The sequence below is a fragment of the Arachis hypogaea genome, chromosome 16 (assembly GCF_003086295.3).
Source record: "Arachis hypogaea cultivar Tifrunner chromosome 16, arahy.Tifrunner.gnm2.J5K5, whole genome shotgun sequence".
In the NCBI taxonomy this organism is placed as follows: domain Eukaryota; kingdom Viridiplantae; phylum Streptophyta; class Magnoliopsida; order Fabales; family Fabaceae; genus Arachis; species Arachis hypogaea.
In genome coordinates this window covers 880376-887827 of record NC_092051.1, presented here as the reverse complement: position 1 = coordinate 887827, position 7452 = coordinate 880376, and positions in this window count along the sequence as shown.

Below are 7452 nucleotides of genomic sequence, written 5' to 3'. Positions count from 1 at the left end.
GTTTTTGTGCGACAGACGGAGATTAAATAAAAAGAAATTATTGGGAGTAAATGTTGAATTTCATCGTTTGTATTGGGTGCATAAGTGAACTTGGCTCCTAGGTTTATGAAAATTCAAATTGTTTCTTTTAGCCATGATATAAAGAATATAAATATAAAAAATAATATTTTTATATTTTATTTAATGATAAATTAAATATAAAATAAAATAAATAATAAAAATTTTAATTTATCTTTATTTTTTTACATAAAATTTATAAAAAATAATATAATAAAAAATATAATTATAAAAAATTAATAATAATAATAAAAGAATTGAATAAATTATGCTTTTATCTAGTGTTTTATATTTTTTTAATAAAAATGACACAAAATATACTAGATTAATATCTTATAACATAATATTTTTGTTTATATTTTATTTGTCAAAAAATATAATTTTATGTTTTTATATTTATATTTTAGTGTCTTGTACTTATAAACAAATAAATTTAACCATCTTTAACAAAAAAAGGTGTAATTTATTGTTTTAAATTCAATATTTTAAAAATATAATTTTATGTTTCTATATTTATATCACAATATCTTATATTTATAAACACATGCAATCTAATAAAGAGATGTGTAATTTATTTTTTTAAACTCAAATTCTAAATTTTTTTAGATAAAGTTATTTCTTTATCTTTATTTTATCACCTAAATAAAATTTATTTGTTATTGTGACATTTATGAAGATTAAATATCATCTTGAGACACTAATAAATTTAACGATCTACTTCAGTATTGTAGTAATAGTATAAAGAGTTAAAGACAGTAGAACAGATTAGAACTAACGGAATTAACGTTATAAATTTATTGTATACAATTAAATCTATAAGAATTCATATATTGTACATTAAAAATAAGTATAAATATAATATAAGTTTAAATACAATGTATTTGACTTATTACAGTTTTTACCTGAGAAGTTTGTATCAAAAATATATTTTTGAAAAATACAGTAGGTTAATAAGAGTGCATATCACAATCTAGCAAGGATGTTTGAAACTATATATATGGCAAATTATATGTTTAATTATTTATCATCTAATTTAATAAGCTAATTTAATATCATTTATTTGTTTCTACAAGACAGCTGCCAACAACATAAATTTTAGGAACTAATAGTTTCTTGTATTTGATAAGTAAATGGTAAATTTTAGTTAATTTTATGATGAAAATAATGATAGTTAATATGAATAAACGGTTAAGTAATGATAGTTCTAACAAAATATTTAACAAATATTATATTAAAAAATTTAATCAAATATATTAAAACTATTTAACATTTTTCAACGATCAATTACCTTCAAGTTTTCAAACCACATTAAAGTTTTGCTGAAATTAATAAGCATATTTCATAATCTATTAATACCAAGTTAACAAGTTATAACTTTGACAGTTTGACTAGGTTTAAAGTTTCAAATAAGAATGTTTGAAACTATGTTTAGTATAAAGTTATACTCTCATTTATACACACTTTGCAAGAATTCAATTGACACCGACAAATTTGATAAGTAAACGATTTTGACTAGTTTAAATTAATGTCAACACCGTTTTTGCTTTATGAGAAAAATAATATCTTTAAAAAATGTATGAATGACATCACAAACTTTAAGCGTTAACGGATTTTTATGATGTTCTAAAAAGAATGACTCAAAGTTAAAAGTTATATTCTCATTGTCATTGATAAACATACTTTGCAAGATATCAATTAACGATGACAAAGTTGAATAAACTAGCAATTGATTTTGATTTATTTGTTTAAAACTTAATATTAAACTCGATTGCTTTATTAGAAGAACGTCTTTATGAAGAACTATTTTCTTACATCTAATAAGTAAATGATCATCATTGTTAGTTTTATGATAATTGTAATAATAATAATTTAATTAATGAAATAATATTTAAGTTAGTCTCTTCCCTCCAAATAAAAAAAAAACACTACTATTATAAACAACATCTATCTATATTAATTTCAATTTTTTGAAACTAAAGCAACCAAAGTGGAAAGGAGGTATCTAATACAATGAAGAACCAATTGAAGAACAATGCATTTAAATATTTAAATCACTAATGATAAATTAAAAGTTAAAACTAATTGATCGCTCTCACGCTTGATGGGCTGAGTCGGCCCAAAATCTTATATTCTGGGCTTTTTGTTTATCAGCATGAGATTCAAGGTCCATAATTCATTAAATCTCATTTTCTATATACATGTGTCGTGTGTGTGTTAAAAAAGTGAAATTTATAGTGAAAATAAGTCTTCACAAGAAAATTCAATATTAATTTTTGAAGTCTGTTATATGTTATATAGTTGGTTCAATTAAGAAATATCTTAATTGATTAAACCAAGATAAAGAAAAAAAATTATTAGTAATTAGTCATAAAAGATAAATCGAATATTTTTCGATTAAACTAATAATATGACACCTGTTAAAACTTGTATTTTCATGTGAATAACAACTCTAAAAGAAATTTCGTTAAAAAATTTTTATTTTTTATTTTTTATTTTTTACGAGGCTTCAAACTCTCAGAATTAGTTGATTTTTCTTGTTAGAAGATTTATGCTACGTGTACACCAAAATCAGCCATCAAAGTTAGCCACCAATATAAAATACATGATGGAATATAAATACACATTGAAAATAAATTAAAGTACACATATATTTATACATAAATATATTGGTGGCTAATTTTAGTGACTAATTTTAATGTACAAATAGTATTTTTTATATATTAAATATAAATATAAATATGATAAATGTAATTTATATTTGAGCATTATCAAATATCAATGGATTCGATCAATCTAACCAAACTTACATCTAACAAATCTTATCCAAAATAAGAAAAGTGTTGTATGATATGCCACTTATATATGCTTTTCTTTGTTGTCAAGGATTTGACTTTTTGAGGCAAAATTACTATCCATCAAAATCAATAATGCCAAAGTTGTTAATACTTCCAAGGTGAAGCAATTCTCATGCTTGCTACAAATACCATCTTTAAATAAATCTTACTTATTAAGCAACACAACAAAATTAAACTAATTAATAATGTAAATCACTAAATCTATACGTATAGATAACGGCCTTATCATCTTTCTTATTCGGTGCAATAATTAAACGTTTCATTTTCGGGCTTTATTTGCAGGTGGAAACTCAGATGTAGTCGACTTCACGTAAAGTTGATACCTGAAAGTTATTAGATAATTTGACTGATTTAACTAAATTTTTATTCAACGTCTGTCAGATATCAACTTCATATGAAATCGACTTCACCTGAGTTTTCACCTTATTTGTAATAATTTATTTTGTTTGTGTCCTTTTATAACCGCAAATAAATAAGAGAAAAAAAAAAAGATAAATAACCCCATTGATTATTTTTCTTTTTTCTTTTTGGATCATGACCCCATTGTTGATTCTAACCGACCATTATTGGAATGTTATTTTAGTTTCTATATGTAAAGCTATATACTTTACCTTTTATTAATAGTTGATTTATATATCGCTTGGTACTCGTATAAAGTTAGATGTGTGTACGAATAAGACTATTCATTGTATCAAAGAATTTAAATATGATTATATACACCCAATGAAGCTAATTAACTCAAATATGTAATCGTACAATGAAGCCTAACAATATGAAAAAAAAAAAACGCTAAAAATAACTACAAATATAGAATATATATTAAAATATAAAATATATATTAAAATATAAAATATATATTAAAAATAAATTAAATTATATATTTATAAATATATACTCACTAATTTTAATATATAAGTAATATTTTTTAATTTTATGATTTACTTTCACCCATGCAGATGAAAAGTAACCAATGAAACTATGGTAACGGTGTGGGACCTCGTTGCAATAGGGAAACTATGCAGGTTGTGAACTTAAAAAGATTCAAAAATATTTGGTAATAAAAAAAATCAGTCAAAAATAATTATAATTTATCTTATTTATTATTTATTAATTATTACAATAATTAATTAATGTTAAATAAAATAAATTTTGGTTATTTTTTTTTTGTTTATCTAACATTACTTAAAAAAATTTGCATATATAGTAGCCAAACATTCAAAGACTATTAATTACTATGAAATCCTACATTATATATATTAAAAAAAAAGAACATGTAACTCACCACAGCAGGTATAAACATATTCTTGAGCATTCAACTTGTTATATATAATATTAAATTAAATTATCAACAAATTTTAGGACAATGACAGTTTTAACGACACAGAATATGATCAAACTTGAAGGCCAACTTGCCGTCAACATTTTATTTTATCAGGTCTTGTTTATGACACTTGTTACAAATTTTAAAATAGTTTTTTATATTATTATTTGATTTTAGATTAGTATAAAGAACTTTACACCCCACGTTTAAACGAAGTGATTTTAAAAATTATTTATTTTTATTGATGGATTAAGAGTGAATTTAAATTGACTTTTGAAAAAAGTATTTATTTTTTTATTTTTTAAAAAAATATTTTTTTAACAGATAAAAAGTATTTCACATGTGAATAGACTTTTTAAAAAGAGTTTTAACTTTTAAGTATTAAAAATCTCTTTTATTTTTGTATTTTTTAAAGCAAAATATTGTTAGCATTTAAAAAAAAATAATTTATTTTTTTTAATAAAAATATTTTTTTAAAAGACGTATCTAAATAGGTTTTAAATTGAATCAAAATACTTTATTTAAAAAAAAAACATACTCTTTTTACTAAGAAAGCCAATCCGAGTTAACACCAATACATAGTTGATTATCCGTATAAAATTTTTAAATCCTAATTTTTAAAATTCGTTTGTATTGTTAGTATATGAAAATTAAAGTCTTATTAGAATTAACTACCAATTTAGTATTTGAAAGATTTAGTTGTTGACAAAAAAGTTTCTGAAAAATACTATTGACAAAATATCTCTTCAATAATTTAAAAATATGACAAAAATAACCAATAATTATTATATTTTTTTAAGTGATAAAAAAATTTTGTATTTAGCAAATAACTTATCCATTTAATTTGAATTTTTGTAGTAACATTTGAATAAATATTTAGAAGGTGCATAAAAAAATTCGAAACAAAATTTAATCTCTAGAATTTATTAAAAATTATCAAAATTTAAAGATAAAAAGATCTTATTTTTTTTAATAATAATTGAAAAAATTTGCATCAAAATCTAATTTCTAGTTTTTTTTATCGCGTTTTTAAATTTTTTGACGTTAAAATTTTTTAGAATCTCTAGAATCTTTTAAATTTTTTTTTATGAACGATGTAAACTTTCGAGTACTATTTTAGTAGTTTATTCTAGTTGTTGTTATTTAACAAAATTTTATATATTAATTTGTTGTGGTTGAAAATAAAAAACTTTATTGTTGGTAAAGTATTAGCATTTTAATTGGTATTATCATTGTAATTTATTATTGTACTGTTTGGTTTCTTTACATTAGTTGAAGCATGAATGTATGAATGATTGATGAAGAGACTTGTGTGTGTGTTTTTCCGCAAGAGGACGAGAGAAAGAGAAAGAGTGTCTATGCTCCCAACATAAAACACATTCATTATTCATTTTTAATTGCTGCACATGTTCATTAGGCCCACAGTACTATTGTTTCTATTAGGTGCATCAGATTGAGACATTCATCAAAAATCTATATTATATTAAGTGTCTTAGATCCTTTCATGTCCTTGCGGGTATGATTAATATTAAAAGCCTCACAAATATTTCTTCCTTTTGCAATATGCATTGCATTATCTCGGATAGGATTTAATAATTTGTTAGAATTCAGTTCATCTAACTTAGATTAAAAAATCAACTTTATCGAATGATCATTTCACTTGTTCGTATAAATCATGGTTCTGAAAATCGAACCGGACCGATCGATTCAACCGGATTAATTGAGAATCGGTCACTTAGTCGGTTCAGATAAAGTCAGAAATCGTCTGGCAAAAAATCGGTGAAAAATCAGTCGAACCGGCGATTAATTGGTAAACTGGGAGAACTGTCTTACTTTTTTACGGTTTTTAGTTTGAAATTTAAAGTGCTAAACTGGTTGAACTCCAGTTAAACCCCGATTGAACCAATAAATTATTGAACCACTGACTTCACCGGTTTATTAACCGGTCCGATTCTCGCAACATTAGTATAAATGAGTATTAAGATTTAAATCATATTTTGTATCTATAATAACCTATTAATTAACGATAAATTTTTAAATAAAGTTTAAATTTGTGACGAATTAGTCTTTAGCCTATCGAGTTAAAAAATAATATGATTTATAGATGACAAAAAAAAAGTTTAAAATTAAAAATTAATTAATTCAATAGATTATCAGGATTAGCATAATTATTTCACATTTATAAACATTATTTTTTATAAAGATTTATAAACACTTTTGGGGTGAAGGTATTATTATTATTAAAATTATTGGAATTCTTTACCATGAAATCAGTAGTATCGATTTATCTTTAACAGAGATTCTCAAAATTTATCCTCTTTTAAATAGTTAGTCGCGATTTTAGATCAATTTTGCGAACACTTAAACTTAGTAGTGATGATTTTTCTTATAATAACTTCTTTTCATATTAATGTATTACACTAAAATTATATAATATACGTATAATACACATTTAATAATACAACGTAAAAAAATTAGCCACATTTTACTACCATCATTAATTCCACCGAAACAGTGGCCCTGGATTTCAAACAGCACCATAATATATATATATACATATAAAACAAAAAAAATTAGCCTAATAAACAAAGGGTAGATAATAGAATAGATCGATGGAATATTGTCTGCAAAATTCACGGGCGAGTTTTTCAGAATGCATACATATCCTTCTATCATTGTCATTATCACTATTTCTAAGTTTTAATTTAAAAACATATCCAACCTGATGATTAAACAAATCTGTGTAACTAACTAATTATATATGAAAAATACTATATGCTTTTAAAATTATGTCTTTTCAAGAATTTATTAGTATTTAATTAATTTAAATATCTATTTTTATGTATTAGTTATTTTATTTTTTATTTGTTCTCACTTTTAAAAATTAAATAAAGAATAATATTTAAAAAATACTTAATTCAATTGTAACGAAAAAATCACTTTAAATCTGTGTAGTAATTAACTCACTAATTTAAATAAATAAATATTAAAAATTTAAATTTTATTCTATATATATTCATTCATTAACTAATAATAAATTTTTAAATAGAATTTAAATTTATAAATAAATTAGTTTTTAGTATGAATAACTAAACTGAAAAAAACCCAAAAATATATATAATAAAAAATAATATTTATACTATTTTTTATATACTTTTATTTTTCTTTATATTTTCTATTTTAGTATAAAGCTTAATTTTTTATACACTAACACACAGT